The sequence below is a fragment of the Triturus cristatus genome, chromosome 8, assembly GCF_964204655.1.
Source record: "Triturus cristatus chromosome 8, aTriCri1.1, whole genome shotgun sequence".
In the NCBI taxonomy this organism is placed as follows: Eukaryota; Metazoa; Chordata; class Amphibia; order Caudata; family Salamandridae; genus Triturus; species Triturus cristatus.
In genome coordinates this window covers 174,007,006-174,029,825 of record NC_140591.1, presented here as the reverse complement: position 1 = coordinate 174,029,825, position 22,820 = coordinate 174,007,006, and positions in this window count along the sequence as shown.

Here is a 22,820-nt window from a genome sequence, read left to right as displayed (position 1 = left end):
TATTCTACATACGCTAGGGGCATGCTGATTTGGGTGCCACGGGTACTCCATTAACACTCCAGTACATGGAGGCCGATGTGAGGGGTCGCTATGTACTACTGAGAGGAAAATTGGATGGCAGAGACATAGCTATTCTGAAGACTTATGCCCCGAACACGGACAAGCCTGCCTTTTGCCCAGTGCTGCAGGATCTAATAATGGCAGAGCTGGAAGTTCGACTCACATGGTTGGGTCATTTTAATTGTATCATAGATCCTGACCTGGACCGACACCCACACAGAGCGGGCACTAGGCCGTGTATGACTAAACAATTAAAGAGTGTGATGAGGGATCTAGGGCTACTGGATGTCTGGCGGATGCAACTCCCAACACAGAGGCTATAAACATGTTTTACACCCACGCACAAAACGCACAGTAGGCTAGACAGAATCTTCACAACTGAATTGCCTGCCTTTCTGGCTGCCAAGATAACCCACTTGGCTAGATTCTTGTCTGCCTGTGATCCGGTGTGCTGTGTAGTACAGTGGAATGCCAAACAGCAGGGACCCCGTTACTGGTGAATGCTCTCTGATCTCTTAGGAGATCAGGAGGGCAGAGAATAGCTTTGCTGATCACTTACTGAGTACATGTCGTGGTGCCCCCTGGGTGTTCTCCTCGGGATGACGCTGATGCTATAGAGGGGTCCCCCTCCCATCCGTCCCCAGCCCGGATTCGTATGAAAGACCCTCGGGCTTGGGAGACAGGTGGGCGAGGGAAGGAAGGGAGTAGGCAGCTGGGAGAGACACCTGAAACGAAACAAGGAGAGGTATTTAGAGACTAGTCTTCCTCTCCCTGGGTCTAGGAAGGAGTGTGGTGTTCCTGATTTTACCTCTCTCTCTTCCCAGGACGTGTAGATTTGGGGGTCTGTTTCCTTGTCGGGGTTTCTGCCCGGGACGGAAGTGGTTGCCTGGTCACCTCTGAAGTAGCCTTCTCGGCTGGCTCTGGGTGCAGTTAGCCCAATGCGTTTTTGAGCAATGCCTGAGCCGCTGCGGTTGCTACTACTCAAGGCCCAGGTATCCTTGGGGTCTGAGGAGCGCCGCGACCGTAGGAGGTTAGAGAGGTAGATAGCGTGCAACCGCTGATCGCGCTTCTACTCGAAGCCCAGGTATCCGTGGGGCTGAGGAGCGCTGAAGTAGCGGTCCGCCTGTAGGCGCTGAAGGTATGGCGCAAGGGAAAGTGGAAATACCCTGTAGCTGCCGGTGGCGCTTCAACTCAAAGCCCAGGTATCCGTGGGGCTGAGGAGCGCCGGAGTAGCGGTTCTTTGGTGGCGCCTGACGGAGAATTCAAGGTACGGAGAATCGCTGGAGGGTTGTTGTACTCGGGAGCTGAGAGAGTACAATACCCCCGCGGGGCTACTACTCGTGATTACGAGAAGGAGCCTAGGACAGTGCTTGGGTGCCTCGGGAAGAGCGCCGGCAATCTCACTCACCTCGCTCGCCGGGGTCGAGTTGAAGCGGGAGGAGTTCTTTGCGTGCGGTGATTCTCCGGCGGGTTCACGGGTTGACGGGGTCGAGTTGAAGCGGGAGGAGTTCTTTGCGTGCGGTGATTCTCCGGCGGGTTCACGGGTTGACGGAGTGTTCAAACTCTTCGGAATCTTCGGCAGAGGCTGGTGGACGGCCGTTGACGGGAACCAGATTGGTACGAATCATTGGCACCGCCCCCTTGTGTGTTCCGTCTTTTATGTCTGCGGTGCTGCTGAACACGGGTTGGAAACATATGCGCTACTCCTTCTGGGTGTTGTAGTCCCTGGGTGTGGTTCAGTCCCGGAGTTTGCGCGGTCTCGTTCCCGCCCGCCGGGGAGATCATGACAGCACTTCCCCCTTCATACCGCATCCAGCGGCGAGAGAGGGGCCGGGTTTGTCAGGGCAGCGGCGGTGGAACGCTGCCACCAGGCGCTCAGCATGAACCGCAGATGCCGGTTCCCAGGAGTTCTCCTCCGGGCCATAACCTTTCCAGGCCAGAAGGTACCACAATTTGCCTTTGGACACCTTGGAGTCCAGTACACGTCTCACCACATACTCCAGTTCGTGTTGTATCCAGACAGGGGGTGTAACCTTCCGGATCGGACAGAAGGAGGGTTTCAGCAGTGAGACGTGGAACACAGGGTGTATCCTCAGAGTCTTGGGCAGCTGCAACTGCACCGCCACCGGGTTCACATGTCGAACCACAGGATAAGGTCCTATGAATTTCGGATTGAACACGCTAGGTACTCGGAATCGGATGTTTTTTGTGGACAACCACACCTTGTCGCCTTTGTGGTACGTAGGAGGGGCTCGGCGTCGTTTATCGGCTTGAGCCTTATAGCGTGTTTTAGCCAGGCGGAGATTGTCGCGGGCTTGTTTGAGGGCAGTGCGAATGTTCCTTATTCTGTCTTGTACCTCGGGAAGGTTGCTGTGGGTCTGTGGGAGGAGAAACGGGAGGAAGCGGGGGTGATGACCTGAAGCAAGAAAGAATGGTGAGTGATGCGTGGAGGAGTGTATGGAATTGTTATAGGCGATTTCGGCCACCCAGAGCCAGTCCACCCATGCACCTGCCGCTTGATCCACGTAACAGCGTAAGTACTGCTTTAGGGTCTGGTTCAGCCTTTCGGTCTGACCGTCCGTTTGTGGGTGGAAGCTGGTGGATAGGGAGGATTGGATGCCGAGTTCGTCACACCAGACCTTCCAGAAGCGGGCAGTGAATTGTGACCCCCTGTCTGATACGATCCCGAGGGGAAGGCCATGGAGCCGTACTACGTGTATCAGGAGGAGTTTGGTTAAGACCCCCGCAGTGGGCACCTGTCTACACGCAATAAAGTGTCCCATTTTGGTGAGGTAGTCGACAACGACTATGATCGCAGAGCAGCCCTGGTCTTTAGGAAGCCCTACGATGAAGTCGACAGAGATCCTTTCCAATGGTAGCGTCGGGGTTGGCAGTGGCATCAGGAGGCCTTGTTCTTTTTGTCGATCTGATTTCATTTGGGCGCAGACGGGACAGCTTTTCACCCATCGTAGGACATCGGGTCGAACCGAAGGCCACCAGCATTGTCTCAACACGAGTTCTAGGGTTTTTGTTCCTCCCATATGACCGGCGCACGGAGCGTTGTGACACCAGGTGAAGATGAGTTTGCGTAGCCGAAGAGTAGGGAGCAACACTCGAGAGCCGCACACGGGAAGCCCTCTGTGTAATCGCCATTCTTTGTGTCGCTTCAGCCAGGTTATCCAGGTGAACGTCTGTATACCTTTCCTTACCTCCTGTAGGAACGAGTCGGTCTGTAACCGGCCCACCACTTGACTGGGCGTCATTATGGGTTGGTCGACGGACTCTGCCGAGAAGCCGGGAAAGTCTTGTCGCGATAAGCCGTCCGCCTTCTTGTTTTGGGCTCCTGGCCGGTAGGTCACTACGAAATTATATTCCGCATAAAAGAGCATCCATCTCTTTTGGCGGGGCGAGAGGTGTCTTGCGGATCGAAGGAACTGGAGATTCCGGTGATAGGTGAACACCGTCACCTGATGTTGTGCGCCCATCAGCCAATGGCGCCACTCTAGGAATGCTTCCCTGATGGCGAGCAGCTCCTTTTCGGAGATGGTGTAATTCAGTTCGGCGGGGCATAGCTTTCGGGATATGAAGGCAACCGGATGAAGCTGTCCGGTATCTGGTTGTCGTTGCGACAAGACTGCCCCGACTGCCACATCGGATGCGTTGGCTTCCACGATGAAGGGAAGGTCGGGTTTGGCGTGGCGGAGGATGGGAGCGGAGGTGAATGCCGTCTTTAGTTGGTCGAACGCCGTTTGGGCCTCAGGAGACCAGAGGAATGGAACCCCTTTTCGAGTCAGTCTGGTGAGAGGGGTCACAAGTTGTGAGAAGTGGTGGATGAACCGCCTGTAAAAGTTCGAAAAGCCCAGGAAGCTCTGGACCTCCTTCACGGTTCGGGGTTGAGGTCATTCGACCACGGTTTGCACCTTCCGATCGGCCATGATTTGCCCAGTGGGTGTTAACAGGACACCTAGGAATTCCACAGTTGAGACATGGAACTCGCATTTCGAGAGTTTACAAAACAGCCGATGTTCTCTTAGGGCTTGCAGCACGGTCTTTACGTGATGTATATGGTCGGGTAGTGTAGATGAAAAGATTAAAATGTCATCAATATACACCACGACGTATTTGTCTAAGAAGTCCCTCAACACCTCGTTGAGGAAGAACTGGAAGGAGGCCGGAGCGTTACACAGCCCGAAGGGCATGACCAGATACTCGAACAGGCCAAACCTGGTCTTGAAGGCGGTCTTCCATTCATCCCCTCTTCGTATACGGAGCAAGTGGTATGCTCCGCGGAGATCTAACCGGGTGTAGATGGTTGCTTCATTCACTTGTTCCAGGAGCACAGGGATTAGGGGAAGCGGGTATTGATTTTTTATGGTCAACGCGTTCAGTGCACGGTAGTCTATGCAGCAGCGGAGTTCGCCGTTGGCCTTCGGGACGAAGAAGAGGGGTGATGCTGCTGGAGACCTGGAAGGGCGGATGAAACCAAGCTTGAGGAATTCATCCAAGTATTCCCGGAGATGCTGAGTTTCGGGGCCTGTAAGGGCGTATATCCGGCTACACGGAACCACTGCGCCAGGTATCAAATCGATGCGGCAATCGTATGGCCGATGTGGAGGTAATTCTTCAGCTCTTTGTTTATCGAAGACGTCTTCGTAATGTGAGTACCAGTGTGGGAGTGTGACGTCCTTCTCGGCTGCAGTGGCCACGTGCTGGATGGGTGCGTTGTCCGTGTCTATTGGGTGACTCATCACGTTGCACTGCTGTTGACAGAAGACAGAGTCAAACTTTATTGAGTTGTCTGCCCAAGTGATGTGAGGTTCGTGCATTCTCAACCAGGGCAACCCCAGGATGAGACTGCAACGCGGTGCCTGGATAACGTTGAACGTGAGCCACTCACCATGTTCTTCCCCCATGGTGACCCACAGGGAAGGGGTTTGACAGGTTATGGGACCGGAGTCCAGTTCTTTACCGTCCACCGCGTAGACGAGTTCTGGCCGTTCCTTGGGCCGTAACGGGATTCCCAGCCTTTCGGCCTCGGTTTTGTCAATGAAACACCCTGTGGCTCCGGAGTTGATCATGACTCGCACGGGTTGGGGACAGCGGTTCACCACTACAGATGCGGCAACAAAGAAGTGGTTGGGTTCCTTGGTAAGGTCGGCTTCGGTCGAAGGGATGGAGTGGTTGCTCGAAGGTGGCCCTTCCTGAACCTTCAAGCTCTCTGGTTTCCCGCCGGTTCGTCTTGGGTAACGGCTGCTGCCTGGCCGCTGCGGTTGCGGCCACTCTTTGGTCGCACGGGGCATTCCCGCAGGAAGTGGCCCTTCTTACCGCAATATAAGCAGAGTCCCTGCTTCCGTCGATGGTCACGTTCGCTGAGGGTAAGAGAGGCTCTGGCGGTTCCTATTTCCATAGGCTCGGTGCGGGGTGTTCTGTGCTCCACGGCGCGGGGGTGTTCGTACGACCCTGAAGTCTTCTCCTTACGTTTCTGATCTTCTTTTCGTTCCCGCAGCCGATACTCTAGACGGGACGCCAATTCGATCATGGCCGTGCAGGTGCGGGGTTGGGGATCGATTTGGGCGATCACATCTTTTAGTTCTTCCGTGAGCCCTCGGTAGAAGATCGCCGCCTGCTTAGATTCAGGCCAGTCTGTTTCGGCCACCAACCGCCGAAAGCTATTGATGTAGCTGATCAGGTGGTTGTGGTTTTGACGAAGGTCAAGGAGATCACTGTCGGCAGAGAAGGTGTCCGCCCGGCGATCAAAAGTCTTTTCGAACTCCAGCCGAAAGGTGTCCCAGTCATAGAGGAGCGCATCGTCTCTCCTGACGATCGGAACGGCCCATTGCGCGGCTAGGTATGAGATGAGAAACGCTACCCTGGCTTGGTTGGTTACGAAACGTTTCGGTTTGCAATGAAAGTGCAACAATATTTGGGTCATGAATACCTGTACTTTTTGTATTTCCCCGTGATATCTTTCCGGAGGGGCTAACGGTACGTGGGAAGGCATCTCCACTACCACTTGGGGGGAGGTCGGAGGGAACACGGTCCCTGCATCAAAGGGGTTTCTCTGGAGGCGGTCCAAGCGGGTATGCAAGGCCACTGTTTCTGCCCTAGACGTGGCCAGGTCTACCTGTACCTGTGCCAACGCGGCTAACACGTCCTCTAATGTGGCCATCTCTATAGCAGCGTGATCAGGAGGAGGGTAATCCGTGGGCCAATGATTCTGTCGTGGTGCCCCCTGGGTGTTCTCCTCGGGATGACGCTGATGCTATAGAGGGGTCCCCCTCCCATCCGTCCCCAGCCCGGATTCGTATGAAAGACCCTCGGGCTTGGGAGACAGGTGGGCGAGGGAAGGAAGGGAGGAGGCAGCTGGGAGAGACACCTGAAACAAAACAAGGAGAGGTATTTAGAGACTAGTCTTCCTCTCCCTGGGTCTAGGAAGGACTGTGGTGTTCCTGATTTTACCTCTCTCTCTTCCCAGGACGTGTAGATTTGGGGGTCTGTTTCCTTGACGGGGTTTCTGCCCGGGACGGAAGTGGTTGCCTGGTCACCTCTGAAGTAGCCTTCTCGGCTGGCTCTGGGTGCGGTTAGCCCAATGCGTTTTTGAGCAATGCCTGAGCCGCTGCGGTTGCTACTACTCAAGGCCCAGGTATCCTTGGGGTCTGAGGAGCGCCGCGACCGTAGGAGGTTAGAGAGGTAGATAGCGTGCAAACGCTGATCGCGCTTCTACTCGAAGCCCAGGTATCCGTGGGGCTGAGGAGCGCTGAAGTAGCGGTCCGCCTGTAGGCGCTGAAGGTATGGCGCAAGGGAAGGTGGAAATACCCTGTAGCTGCCGGTGGCGCTTCAACTCAAAGCCCAGGTATCCGTGGGGCTGAGGAGCGCCGGAGTAGCGGTTCTTTGGTGGCGCCTGACGGAGAATTCAAGGTACGGAGAATCGCTGGAGGGTTGTTGTACTCGGGAGCTGAGAGAGTACAATACCCCCGGGGGGCTACTACTCGTGATTACGAGAAGGAGCCTAGGACAGTGCTTGGGTGCCTCGGGAGGAGCGCCGGCAATCTCACTCACCTCGCTCGCCGGGGTCGAGTTGAAGCGGGAGGAGTTCTTTGCGTGCGGTGATTCTCCGGCGGGTTCACGGGTTGACGGGGTGTTCAAACTCTTCGGAATCTTCGGCAGAGGCTGGTGGACGGCCGTTGACGGGAACCAGATTGGTACGAATCATTGGCACCGCCCCCTTGTGTGTTCCGTCTTTTATGTCTGCGGTGCTGCTGAACACGGGTTGGAAACGTATGCGCTACTCCTTCTGGGTGTTGTAGTCCCTGGGTGTGGTTAAGTCCCGGAGTTTGCGCGGTCTCGTTCCCGCCCGCCGGGGAGATCATGACAGTACATGTCCCTTAACTGGAACACCACGGGCAACAGAGGTACAGAATGGGAAGCTATGAAGGTGGTAGTCCGCGGGCGGGAATGGGACTAACATGCGGAGTGCGGAGGCAATTGCAGCATGAGCTGTGAGACAGAGAAGACGCATTAGCTGAATTTCAGAGAGACACCCATGGGCAGCCCGACTCTCAGGGACGGGAGTACACACTGCGGGAGCAGACTAATGACTGGACAAATACACTCTCACACGGTATTGACAGTAGCTACATGCAGAAGGGAACAAGTCCAGTTGCCTGTTGGCCTGGTGTTTACATAGGAAACAAGCACCCCAATGATTACGTCTATAAGAAGTATGGCGGGTAAGATATTGTACCCTAGAGCGGGAATATTGGAGCACTTTTAGCAGCACCTGCAGAAAGTGTATACGTCTGACCCAGCAGTTCACACGGATTCCATTCCTGGAAGGGCTCCAACTGAGGAGGCTCCTCTTGGAAGCTTGGAAGGAATTAGAGGCGCAGCTAACAGCTGAGTAGGTACTAGAGGCGATAGTTGAAATATCTAAACCAAAGCCCCGGTAGGGGGTGGTTTCCAGATCGTGTATTATCAGGTTTAATCAGGAAAACTGGTGCAGCCACTGCTGCAGACCTAAAACGAGGCCTATGAGAAGGGAGTTTTCCCCCCTTCTATGCGCGAGGAAGAAATTTGCATGCTCCTGAAGCCAGGGGGATACGGTCAGGACCCTGCAGCGTATCGTCCACTCACAATGATAAATACTGATGTCAAAATACTTTGCAAGTTATTGGCTAAGCATCTGGGCCCACACATGAACTACCTCACCCAAGATGATCAGAGTGGATTTATACCAGGTCGCAGCACGTGCATGAATATTAGACACTTAGTGCACATTATGCAAGAAAAACAGGTTGATGCTGAGGAGATGGCTCTGGTCGCCATTGATCTCGAAAAAACTTTTGGTACGGGGTATTGGGGTTACCTTCAGGCGGTGCTGAGGGCAGCAGGGTTCGGATTGAGATCCTGTAGCTGAGTCCAAATCCATTACACGGAACCAACTGTTTTGGTTCGGTTTGGCCAAAGTAGATCGGCAAAATGGACACTGGAGCGTTGCACTCATCAGGGATGCCCCCTCTCGGTGCTGCTATTCGCCCTGGCCATTGAGCCCATGGCGGTGTGGCCAGGTGGGATCTTATGCAATGGGGAATACGAATAGGGAATGGTACTCATCTAGCATCGCGTTCTGCGGATGATGCGCTGTTTTATGTTGCGTCTCCCCGAATAGCGATCCTCAAACTCCTACAGCTCTTAGATGAGTTTACTAATTATTCAGGTTTACACCTCAATAGGCAGAAGTCATTAATCTTCTCATTGGCAGGGCTGGTAGCTCGAAATCCTTAAAACCTGCAGAGGCTCGGGTTATGGTGGGAGACCGGTCACTTCCGTTATCTGGGCAAACAAGTGGCACACGGGGATGCACAAGTACTATAATTCAATAAGAACAGGGTGCTTGAATCCCTGAAGCGTTCTGTAGGCTTTTGGAACACACTGCCACTGTCCCTCATGGGTAGGATAGCTGTGTCCAAAATGGTGGTATTGCCTCGGTGTCTCTATATGCTATGAAATTTGTTGTGCAGTATACCCATGGCAGTCTTCAGACAACTGAATTCAGTGTTGGTATCTCTATACTGGGCAAGGATGGTTGGACGAAGGTGATAATTGGGAGAAGCGGTTACTCAGCGGGCAAATACAGCCAGACAGCCTACCTGTAATTCAGATGGAGGAAGCAGGCGCTCCCGCAGACTTGCCATATATCATTAAACAGACAGCATATCTTTGGCAAAAGGTAGTAGAGCGAGTACATAAGCATGCGCCATTTCACTGGGAATTAAGCATCTGGATTTTGGCCCCGGTACGGAAAGTAGTGGAAAACAAGACATTCCTGGCTTGGGGAGAGGGCCGCTGCCTAGTATTGGAGGATCTGTATTCTAGTGACACCTTTACCACCTTTGAACGAGCATGTGAGGGGTTTGGTCTGGGACAAGGGTACTATCTGCAATATGCGGGCCTTATGGCACTAGTCAGAGCAACATGGCCTACGTATCCAAACACTCCGCAAATTACTGAAACACTGGATGTATTGCTCACATGTGGGAGTGGGCGACGATTGGTGTCATTATTATACAAGGCCATGAGGGCAGACTCAAGGGCACCTTCTCTTAAGGCTCAGGCCACTTGGGACGAGGATATGCAGACACCCATGGTGGAGAAGACTTGGACAGGGGCATGTACCTTAAGCCACACATTATCCTGTAGCGCCCTTCTAAAAGTAATCCATTTCAACATTCTGCAACAGGTGTATATGACCCCTGAGAGTTTACATCGTTTCATCCCTAATTGGACCTTAAACGTTCTGAGCGCCATTGGAGACGTAACTACTGCCCGGTTCTCCGGGCTAAATACAAACTTCTCCTCAATGAATATAAGAGAGCTGTCCTTGCGGCCAAAACCAAGTATTTCTCTGAGCAAGTTGCCCTCTCCACCAACAAATCCAAAGAGATTTTCTCTCTGGTTGACCACTTGGCGATTTCTGATCGCGCCGATCCCAATCTCATTCCTTCCCAGGCTCTCTGTTCTTCACTAAACGACTTTTTCATCGAGAAGATCGTTAAGATTAAATCCAATATCCCTTCTGTTTCTTCTTCCTTTTCCTCTCCTCCTCTTCCTGTACCCCGCTCTTTTCTCGACTCTTTTTCTTCTATTTCTCTCGACTCTTTTCTTACTCTGCTCACAAAAATCAAGTCTGGCTCTTCGGCCGACTGCGCCCCGGCACGTATCTTGAGAGCTCTATTTTCTAACTGTCCTGTCCCCCCTCTTTCTTTTCTTAATGCTTCTCTCTCCCAGGGCATAGTCCCTTTATCTTTCAAATCTGCCATCGTGCTGCCTATCCTTAAAAAATCTGGCTTAGATTCTTCTCTTCCCTCCAACTTTAGGCCTATCTCTCTTCTTCCTTTTTTGGGCAAGATCCTGGAAAGCCACGTCACTTCTTGCCTCTCCTCTTACATCGAGGAGAACCATCTTTTGGCTTCCCATCAAGCAGGCTTTCGCTCGGGCCACTCTACGGAGTCGGTGGTCCTCGCAGTCCTTGACGAGTTGAAATCGAAAGCCGACTCCTCTCTTCCTCAAGCTCTGGTCCTCCTCGATCTGTCCGCTGCGTTTGACACGGTTGACCATTCCATTCTTCTCGACCGTGTCAGCGCAGCGGGCATTCGAGGATCCGCATTCTCCTGGCTTGCGTCCTTTCTTTCGGGTCGCTCCCAAGCGGTTCATCTCTCCGGATTCTCTACTCCCGCTTGTCCAGTTTCCTGTGGAGTTCCCCAAGGCTCCTCTCTTTCTCCTCTTCTTTTTAATCTTTACATCTATCCTCTTACTTCTCTTCTCGATCTGGGGGTCTCAGTGTATAACTACGCAGATGACCTCCAGGTCGTTTTTGATCTTTCCTCCTCTTCTATGTCTTTTCCTAAGTTCCGTTCTACTTTGGTTTTCATTTCTGAGTGGATGAGCGCAAATCATCTCAAGCTAAACCCGGATAAGACCGAGTTGGTCTTGACGGGTGGCTCATCCAGTCCGTGGTCCTCTGCTTTTTTGCCCCCTGCCTTAGGTCCCTCTCCCACACCAGTTTCTTCTGTTAGGACCTTAGGCATTAAGGTTAGTCAGGATCTTTCAATGCACGCCCAAGTTAGTTCTGTTGTTTCTTCCTGTTTTCTTTCTCTTCGGCTTATCCGAAAAATATCTTGTTTTTTTTCTTTTGAAGCTCTTAAAATCATTATCTCGGCTCTGATTACCTCCCGTCTTGATTACGGGAACAGCCTATATGTGGGCATACCAGCCTATGAAACACGTCGCCTACAAGCAATTCAGAATCAGGCTGCCCGTCTTATTCTTCATTTTCCTCGCACTCATCACATTTCCCCTGTACTTAAGTCCCTCCACTGGCTCCCTGTTCATCAGCGATCCCTTTTTAAGCTGGGTTGCTTGGTTTTCCTGGCTCTTGCTCGTTCCGCTCCGGTCTTTATCTGCTCTCTCATTTCTTCTTATAGTCCTGCCCGCCCTCTTCGTTCTTCCTCCTTGGCCCTCCTCAATGTTCCCCGGTTTCGCAAGTCCAGAACGGGAGGCACCCGATTCTCTGTTCTGGCCCCCCGCTTTTGGAACAGTCTTCCTATGTCTTTGCGTGCTATCCCTATCTATTCATTTCCGCAAAGCTCTGAAAACCCTCTTGTTTTCTCAGGCTTACTCCTGTTAATCTCTCTGGGTCATTTCTGTGATTGCTGGCCGGAGCTCTCAGCGCCAGGAAGCCGCGTGGCCACAGTGCGCTTTATTAAATACTTTTTTCATTCATTCATTCATCGCTCTCACAAGTGCCCTAGATGTAACAGGGTAAAAGCAGATTTTCTGCATTTAGCATGGGAATGTGCGGAGGTGCACCAGTATTGGGCACATGTGGTTGGGAAGGTGTGTGTGGGAATTGGTATACGTGTGGAGGCTAGCCCCATTCGCTGTCTGTTGGGCCAAATTCCAAGGCCTATGAAGCGTAAAATGGCATATAAATTGTTCCAGTTGACCATGGTAATGGCAAGACAGAGGGTAATCATAGTCTGGAAGAGTAATCGCGCACCGACAATAGATAGTTGGTTGAGAGATGTACGTGAGTGGTCTCTGGCAGAAGAGGTTTACATGAAAGCAAGCAGAAAAGAAGAAAACCTGGATGAGGACATTAGCAGCTGGAGAGAATTATGTAGGGAGCTACTCAACCCAGAGATGAATGTAAATGAGCAAAGTGAATCAAACGCTAGCGACAGAGATAAATAGTGTGGGCTGCGAGGAATTATAATACTGCAGAGTGTGTGCCTACTTGGTATCCAATCATACTGTAAGTGTATGATCATATATGTTGTCATTCACGGATGTTTGTCATTCTTGTGTCACTGGTATATTAAGACTAATGGAACTCATGTGGATTCAATGCTGCTTTCAGGTGAGTTCACCCACTTAGTTGTTGTTATAAAATGAAAAATAAAGTTAAAAAATAAAATAATATGTATCCTCTGAATTACAGCATGTTGTCTTCAAACTGTACTAGAAGTCCCAGAATTCACTAATTTGTTAACTGGAGGCCAGGGGCTGGAATCCTGGCAGTCTAGCTTCACAACAGTCTAGCTTCCCTCCCTCACATACAATTCATACATCAAATAGGCTACCTCCTACTCCTGACCAAAAACTAAATGAGATACTATGATCGCTACTACAAGTCAAAGAGCACATCCATACGCTACACAACCTGATTCTACAGCAAGAACTAGCACCCAGAACGTTCCTCCATAGCAAACACCCGAAAATCACCCAACATCTACACTCAAAATTACTGAAACATGAGCTGCCTAGATGGAGAACAGTGCCCCACACAGATATTTCATCCCGGCCGATCCGGAGCTTAAACCCTCTATCAGCCAAATACTTAAGCACCCTACTCCGTTCCTACGAACTACCGGTTCCCCACTTAATAGTGAACATACAGTTAACTCGCAAAAACATTCCCTAATCTATTCCATCTCCCCTGATATCCATCGAGCTACAAGACACAACTCTAGAGGTATAGTTGTAAACAACCTCATGAGAGTCCCCCTCATACCTGAACCCAACACAACATACATCAAATCACAACTAAAATGCATCAAGACATGCAACTGATATAGCTGACCTCATTCTTACCAATGAACCAGACTTACTATTGACCGAAACATGGCTAAATGAATTGTCTACGCCCATTCTAGACATACTGGTATCCCCACACTATGGCATCACTAGATTAGACAGAACGGACAGGCCAGGTGGTGGTATCGCTTGCATACATCGAAGCAATCTAACATTGAACCGATCCCACTCCCCATCATTTTATCTTCCTGCGAATACCTCTACCTAGGTATCAGTAGTAATAACAAGCCAATATGCTCACTACATACATTCCACTACCCTCCAAGAGATAACCTCACCTTCATCGAACACCTAATGGATATCCTAGCTACAAATGTAGAACTTCATAATACTCAAATATTCCTAGGTGATTTCAATCTCCATTGGGATGACCTGAATGACCCAGGGGTCAACAGCCTCAAAGCTTTCCTCACAGACCTTAACCTCACCCAAATCTGCACCAATCCCACACATGATAAAGGTGCAATCCTCGATCTGGTAATATCCAAAGATGACTCCACCATGCTAGAATCGATCCTCCCGTGTGACTGGTCTGACCACCACATCATTACATTCAACATCAATGAATCAACTAAGTACCCGCTACACAACCCACGAGAACAAAAATTTGGAAGCGGGATATTAAAAATATCAGTTCCAACGTACTCTCAACCTCCATCCCTAACAGCTTGCTCCCCTCTGAAGGATCATCCAATGTTCATAGTCTGACCAATCACTACTTCCACTCCCTGAACACATTACTAGACAAACTAGCTCCCCTTCAACTGAAAGGAGTCACCACAAAAGACTCAAAACCATGGTAGGATGGCAGGTTAAATGAAGACAGAAGATCCATCAGATTAATCGAACGACGGTGGAGATCTATCCCATCCTCCGACCACCTCAAGGCTCTAAGAACCACGAGAAATGCCTATTTCAGAATGGTCAGACGATCTAAAGCTGACTTCTTCAGCACTCAATTAAACCTAGCTAAGAACCGACCCAAAAAACGATTTGAATTAATCAAGGCGCAAACTAAGGGTGCACCCCCCTCCACCAGGATAATCCAGACATAAGACCCAATTGCGAGGAGTTTGCCGCATTCTTTACTAGGAAGACGGAAAGCATAAAGACTGACCTGCTTAACGACTTAATAACCCTCACTGACACTCAGACGGTCTCTCCAATTACCACACCACTAGCCCCATCCTTCAGCTCTTCAAAATTCAACCTAAAAAATAACGCGTCATGATCCTCCTTCAACTTTTACAGTGAAGAATCTATACAAAAAATCCTGACGGCCTTGAATCCCTCCAACCACTTCACAGACCCTCTCCCCGCAAACTACCTAAAAGACTTAATACCACTTGTATTACCTCTGTGGACCAAGATCATAAACACATCCCTCCATCAAGGAACCATCCCAAATATCCTTAAAGCAGGACAGGTATCCCTTATCTTAAAGAGGCCATCGGCGAACCAATCGGTCTTAAACAACTATCGCCCAATATCCAACATCCCCACTCTGGGCAAACCCCTAGAAAAATGTGTTCATACACAGTTGGGAAATCACATAGTCCATTTCAACCTGCTCAACCAATACCAATCTGGCTTCCGGGCAGGTCATAGTACAGAATCAGCCATGACACTCATAATAGACGACGCAGTAAAAATCCTTGACCAAAACGAAACTTGTTTACTAATCTTGCTTGACCTATCAGCGGCCTTTGACACAGTCAAACATGACAACTTGCTAGACCTCCTGAAACACAGAATGGGTTTATCCGGCTCTGTACGTACTTTGTTCACCTCCTTCCTCCAAAACAGATCACAAAGATTCAAGGTCAACAATTCCTTATCCAATCCCGTCCCAGTCACTCTAGGAGTACCGCAAGGATCATGACTCTCACCCACTCTTTTCAACCGCTATATGGAACCACTCACTGAACTTCTCAGCGCATCTAAGGTCCACTATCACAGGTACGCAGATGATACGCAACTCTACATAAAGATGCCTTCACTTGAGGACATCAAAACTCACAACTCAACGCTGCAAAAAACTCAATCCTGGCTGTCCGAAAACCATCTGAAACTAAACACCCTCGAAACTGAATTCCTCCTAATCGCTCCCCCCAACCATTCTTCCATCATTCACGACTTGCTGAATCACCTAACAGCACTCAAAGGTCAACCACTCAATGTCGATTCAGCGAAATCACTGGGAATAACGCTGGACAGAAACCTAAACATGCAGAAACATATCAGTGCCTCTACAAAAGGAGCACATTTTCAAATAAACACCTTGAGAAAACTGAAACCCTTTTTGCCCGCAAATGACTTCAAACAGGCAGTGCAAGCCTTAGTAATCCCAAGAGTAGAATATGGGTGTGTCGCCCTTGGCGGTCTTCCCAGATCAACGACGGCCCGCTATGAGCTACAATCAACACATCGGCTAGACTAATCACAGGTTTCAAAATAAACTGTCATATCTCCCCGGACCTTAGAGCTATAAATTGGCTACCCTTTGAGGCAAGAATTCATCTGAAAATCGCTTGTATGACGCACAAGGCCCTACAACACAATACCCCAAGTTATCTAACACAAAAACTGTCACTCTCATGTGGTAACAGATCCACCAGGAGCTCCAAGAATCTTCTTTTGAAACCGCAAAAATTCACCAAGAAAAAAACATATAAACGATCCTTCTCAGGAATAGCCTCCAGAAACGAGACAAACCCCTCTACTGCCTTTTTCAAAAACGAAGTGAAATCGATTCTCATGTCTAAGTTTACGTGAAATATTTTATATCCGGATTTTTGGTGACTACCTTGTATTGGACCTCTCGCAACAAGATTTGAACTATATTGTCAGGGATAATATGTTTCTAAAAAGTATGTATCTAACCTTGTAATGTATATATATATGTTTTCTATTGTTAGCTACTTCTGTGTAATAGACTCAATCATATATTTTTCTACTATATTTGTATCTGCTCCTTACATCTTTCTTGTAAAGCGCTCTGATACCTGCAAGGTTCTTGTTCGCGCTATATAAAACTCTCAAAATAAATAAATAAAACAAGGAGTTTGAAAAACATTGACTTTCTCACTGACACATGCTGACTTCTATAAAAGACGACAGAAACTTATGAACTGTCAGGAAAGATGAAATGCATCAAGTAGTCATCTCTTTTGAGACAGCAGGACTAGAATGTGCAACCAGCAAGGCACACAAACGTTCACAATCAGACAGTCAGTGGCACCGATCTTGAATGTCCGTGCTCAGCCTTCACAGCCAATTAACAAGCAAGGCATGATGTAGCTTCATTGATATTTAAACCAATTCTAAATTGGATCAAAGACGGATCCATTTATCAAACAGTAGTCACCTTTTCATTAAAGAGAGGTTTCTTCAGCCTCTGGAGTGAAGTTGTTCTGTGCAGGCCTGGCACAGCCCCACCTGCTAAACATTTATTCTAGGCTTCTTTTTGATCAGTCTCTGAATTCTTCTCTTTTGTAACTGATTGTGTACGTGGAAGAAACCTTCCACAGCATCTGGCTGTAGTCTGTGATTAGCTTCGTTTTGAATGTGGCAGCCACACGTGGACTGCTGACATGGCGTTATGCTGCTCAGGTACTTCCCTCCATTACTTAGTCTACATCAGCTGGTGCCTGTTAATTGTTTCATGTCTCCATCTGGATGCTGCCTCTGATCTCTTCTGCATCTGGCGGCCCTTTTTTAATTCTTCATCTGCGAAAAGGCGCTGCTGCCTCTGTGCTACATCTGTGAGCAACGCAGGCCATCGAACACTGCAAACTTTCCCTTATTAAGGTGTGACACTTCCCACCTAACATTCTATAGCTACACGTCTCTCTCACCATGATTGGACCAAATCTCTGGCAGTCATACATGGTATATATATATATATATATATGTATGTTTGTATACTCAGCTTGTATTTTCTCAAATCTTTTATCTCTTGCGTTGCTGCAAAGCTACCCAAAACACGGACATCGCTGCTCTGCCTGCCTTACTGCAGTGCATGCCTATGCACCTTGCATCCCTCTCAACACTGCTTAACCCACTGTGACCTCACTGAAGTCCTTCTCTGAGCCTCATGCCCATCACGCCAATAACACCCTTCCCAGCCATGCATGCATGGCCTTGTAAGATTTCTGAGAGAAATGTAGCAGCGTTTCGAGGCCACATCACAGGCAGCAATGCGCTATATAACAATGAAAATGATAATGATATACAGCTGCAAAAGACTGCCTCAGAGAGAAACTGTTATCTAGTAACTAAGTTGCTGACTGTGGGTCTACAAAAAAGAGGTATCTTATCTAAGCCTGGGCAGAGTTCCGCTATGTGGAACTCCGCAAAGTGACCCAAAAACTCCTCTGAGTCTGCGCTACGTGGAGCTCTGCAAGCAGCAGAGTACGTTTGGTCATGCCGGTCATGTTGATTTTCAGCGCCGGGTCTTTGTCCCGCTCTGTAAAATCAGCACAAATGGCACCATGCGCAGCACAAGAGGGCGCTGCTTCTTTTATTGCAGCTCGAGTAGATTTCCTACCTAAAGTGCAGCTTTCTCAGTGCTAACGGAAGATTTCTCAACCCGAGCGGTCGCGACCATCCGCGACCACCCTGGCTCAGAAATCTGACCACCCACATTGTAAAATCTCGCTAGGAGGTGGATTTTCCTCGCTCGCAAACTTGACGATGGCGAGCATGGGCGAGGAAAAAACTATGCTGTGCATACGGAATTCCACGTGCTCTGTGGAGCACGGGGTGCGGAATGCTATGCAAACTCTGCAAATGGAGCGGAGTTCAGTGCCCAGGCCTAATCTTATCCCAGCATCCCACATTAACACATCATGTGATCCTGGTCAAATCATGTTCTCCCCCAGTCTCTGGTCCGATAGCAGTCAAAAGTCTTCAAAGTTATTAAATCTAGGTGTGAAGTGTGGTTTACATACTAGCACATCTACATTCAAACTCCTCTTGCTTCAAAACAAAGATAATTACCACATTGAAATCGCTTCAGCTCACCTCCGAATAGTAGCTCCTCACCATAAGTAACAAGTAAACCATCACATGTATTCTCCAGCAACAATATGGAAGAAATATTTTATTTAGTTTATCCTTAAGGCTTACTGTACAAACCTAGTTGTTTGAAACTACCAGAATGCCATTAATAACAATGTTTTTAGGCCATGTAAACTGGAAAGGGTGCATCAACGCACTGGCTAAGGTTGTCTACTCATGCCATAATTTTCTTTTTTCTTACCTGCCTGAAGGTCATCTAGCAAAGAGTTTCTTTAATGTCTATTGGTAGACAATTCCTGGAGTGGGCTTTCCCGGGGAAGGGGGGCTAATGAGGAGGCCTGACCTCAGAATGCAAATCAGGAAATAGCTTGCAATGTTTGTTTCTGATTTACAGTAGTGTCTTTCCTTACTACAGCTACATATCACAAAGTCCGACATAGAAGTAATCCACTTTGCCTCCTGGCAGCCTGCCAAGGAGCTGTGTACAGCTTCTGCCGTCAGCACTGAGGAGCCATAAGACACACTGTAGCTGAAGATCACCTCTGCCTCTTGCATCACCTTTCTAACAAGGGTTACTATGAGTAATCCAATAAGGGCTAATAATGTACCTGCAATCTTACAGTACATTCAGAATGTGCAACGTGACCACGGAACAATGAGTATTAATGAGGAGACTTCATCCACAAATAAATTATGCTTTGAACAACTAAGCATATATCATTAGATTAATGTACATGTGATGCAGTTAAATATCATTGAGTCATATCTTGTTTACAAAAGGTGCAATTTAGTACAACACCAAAGTACATGTCATGAACTGTGATTAGTGAACCAGTTCATCATAATATTGCAGAATTAGACATCATTGAAGAAGAAACCAGAGCTGTATTCATATTTTTATTCAAGTTCAATTTGTAGGAAACTGGGTTACTGGTTGAGAGGAGTGAACACCTACTCAAGCAGCAACCACAATCTCGGTTAATGTTAACCTGTAGCTTGGCACAAAAGCAGTCAGTCTTAACTTGAAGACAATGTGTAAACTATTTATGCAGCATTTCAAACAGTAAAAGTGAAAACATAACAGTAGGAAAAATCCCATACCAATTTAGAGGAATAGAGTAACGTAATACATTATTTGAGACCACACTGACAAAAATCTAATCAGTAGAACTGGAGTTATGAAATTTAAAAAATTTAAGAGAAAGTAGTGCGTAGAAGCACAAAGTGCCAACTGTGGTTATCTGGTAACACCAGATTGCGACAAAGTCACTAGTTGAAACCGAACGTGATGGAGCAAGGGCCAGATACAGGGATCAAGTTCTTCTCACCGAACAAAGTGCCTCAAATCCTCGTTTGTGGAGCTTTGTGAGATCCTGCGTCAAGGGTGCATCGCAGAGCAGCAGTTCTGAGGAAGTTGCGGGGTTGTGATGTTGAGTCATGCATCATATTCGAGCATGCCATTGACAAGGGGCTTGCGATGCAAAGGCCTGCGTCGAGGGTGCTTTGCACAGCATTGGTCCGAGGATCTTGCGGGCTGCAATGCAGGGTCCTGCGACAGGGATCCATTGCACAGTGGTGGCTCCGAAGTCGAGCTGCTGAGAGATGCACTGCTCTGTGTCGGTTCTTACAACACAGGACCACAGCTGGGCTGGCACAAGACCATTGGCCCACTTCTAAGAGTCCAGGACTGGAGTGGCACCACAAGGGCGGCAAGACTCCCAGCAGGCAGAGTTCAGGTACTGGGTTCAAAATGGTTAGAGAATTTTCTGACCCTGAGGCCCTGATCAGGAGGTCAGCCCTCACTGGTGGTCCTGGGTTCGAGATGTAGGTCCAGTCCTTCTCACTTAGGCAGCAGGGCAGCAAAGCAGTCCTTCTTGCAGAGCAGCACAGCAGTCCTTCGGAGTCTTCCACAAGTCCAGAGGTTACTAAGGAATTGGATCTGAGAGTCCAATGCCTATACCTGGTGTCCACTCTGAAGTAGGAGATGGTTCTGGAGGTTTTGACCATGGGAAGCACCTTCGCATCCAGCATGGCTAATCTATACATGCATGAATTCGAATCCATAATATCTGCCTTCCTGAGAATCCATACAGCAGGTATTTAAGAATGTGGAAGAGGTACATAGACGATATTCTGGTCGTCTGGGAAGGTGACCTGGATGAACCTTAAATTTACCTGTGAATACAGCAAGACATCATTAGCATTCTTAGATCTCCTACTCTACCCCAAAGATGGAGGGCTATGCTCCGAGCTCTTTAAGAAACCCATGGCACGGAATTCACTCCTTTGTTACAATAGCTTTCCTCTCCGAGATTTGAGAAACAGTTTACCAGTGGGTCAATTTCTCAGGATTAGGCGAAATTACACACAATTTGAAAATCCTATCCCAGAGAACCTATCCTACTAATCTAATCAAAAAAGCTGCTGAAAGAGCAAGGAATAATAACAGGATTGCTGTGCTTGAAACATACACAAAACCACTACCAGAAAGACTCACGGACACTGTAAGGAAAGTGATCAATAAGCACTGGCCCATTCTCAATGTAGGGAGCAAACCTTTGCCAAAACCCATGTTTGCATTCAAACGAAGCAAGAATATCAGGGACATGATTATCCACACAAGACCTCATGGCGCTATGAATATTCCAGGTCCCATGACCCTGTGGTCCCTGCCTCCTATTATGGGACATTTTACCTGTGGCTCCTGGGTAGTTTGTCCAAAAACCAAGGTCACACATGACATTGATCTCGGACTTAAAACACCGTGGAAGTTAAACAAACATATGAATGGTAATACTGAGGGAGTGATCTATCTATTGCGATGTCCTTGCGATTTGGATTATGTAGGGATGACTACCCGTAGGGTTAAAATGAGGATTACAGAACATCGGAGTGCTGTAAGATGCCAGATAATGAACACCAAACTTACTAGGCACTTTGCGGATCAAGGCCATACAGTCAATGACATCTACTGGTTGATATTAGACAAGCCCCATTATACAGTCACTATGGGTCCACTGAAAACTGTACTGTCCCATCGAGAACAATGCTGGGTGTTCAGGCTAAAGAGTGACAAGCTAGAGCTTAACTATTAGATTCCTTGGTCTAGCCTAGCTGGATAGCATGATTGGTCTGAGTTCTTGACACCGAGATGCTCTCTATATAATAGGGAATAGGCACCTCATACTTAGTTCTACAGTACATACGCCACTTGGTTGATTTCAGACTGAACTTTAAAAGCATGACAGAACGCCTTTTCACCACATAACGATTTCAACCACCCTTTCAGATCTACTAATAATCTTCTGTCTATACCTAGGGCAGTAGCTATGAGCACCCTGTGTTTGAGGGACTTGAGCATTTCTCATGATTTGCCCTTTTAAACTGAGCACAATTACCTTGCTATATGCTTTACTTTGAGATCTGTCACCTATGACCTCACACGTAGATAGTGATAATGAGACCTTACTAACTAATAATCGGGTCTATATGTCCTGGACATCTTTAGTTGCAGACCCGATTATTCCCAGCTATGACTTAATTTGAAGCGGCTAAGTACACCAGACAGATATTTTTTATGTACCTGGGCCATCCCGCCTTTTTGTAAGGGCCGAATGCTTACTCTTTTTGTAAATGCCCATTACTATTAAAAAAGAGAAGGTTGCTTCCTTTAAATGTAAATTCTATATAGAGTTGAAGACTGCACATAAGATTAAAAATGTTATAAATGGCATTTAGGATGCACTGCATGTCTAGCTATGTTCGGGACTAAATGTCCCAGATATCTATGTGAGATTAGCGGCTCACGTTATACACGTCGCACTCCATTGAAGCTGACGACGTGAGGTTTTAACACCTTAAGTAATGGTCCCGTGACTGGAGTTTCACTCTCGCCAGGACATCCATGTAGAGGTGCACCATAATGATGGAGGTACACGGTTTATAAGTGGGACCGCTTTCTGCTTTGATCCCAAATTTGAGGTATACGGTGTATGACTTCAGGTTTTCAAGAGACCGAATACGGGTCTTTGTGGCTTATCTTGCACAATGTTATCTCTGATTTAATGAGACATAGATATGCAGATCTGGGTTTTTCAATAGTCCGATCAGCCTATGGTTTATCGCTAAAGTTGTAACTTTCAACTTTTTGATACATACGATATATGGACACTGTATTTTGGAGTCTGTATGGTTTGACCATTTTTGAGTTCCCGGTTTAGAGATGATTTATACAGATTTTTTTATAATTAAAGGCACTTTCTGATGTACATGTGCATTACGATTGTGTGTGGGTATATACACACACATGTGACAGACATATTGTTGTACATTTTTAACTTTCAGTTGGGCACAATGAGAGGTACCTAGAGTTTGGAGAGTAGGTCTTTCACATCCAATAATAGGTAAGAGAGACTAAGGACAGACACACACATTATATTTTGTATTGGTAATGTCAGATTCTGCAAAATAAAAAATTATGAGTATACTTTTGATTTTCAGCAAGATGAACCCTTAAGAGATTCATGGGCCGTTGACCACCTGAACTTCAATGATCCTGTGGTGGCCAGTATATTCACGTTTTT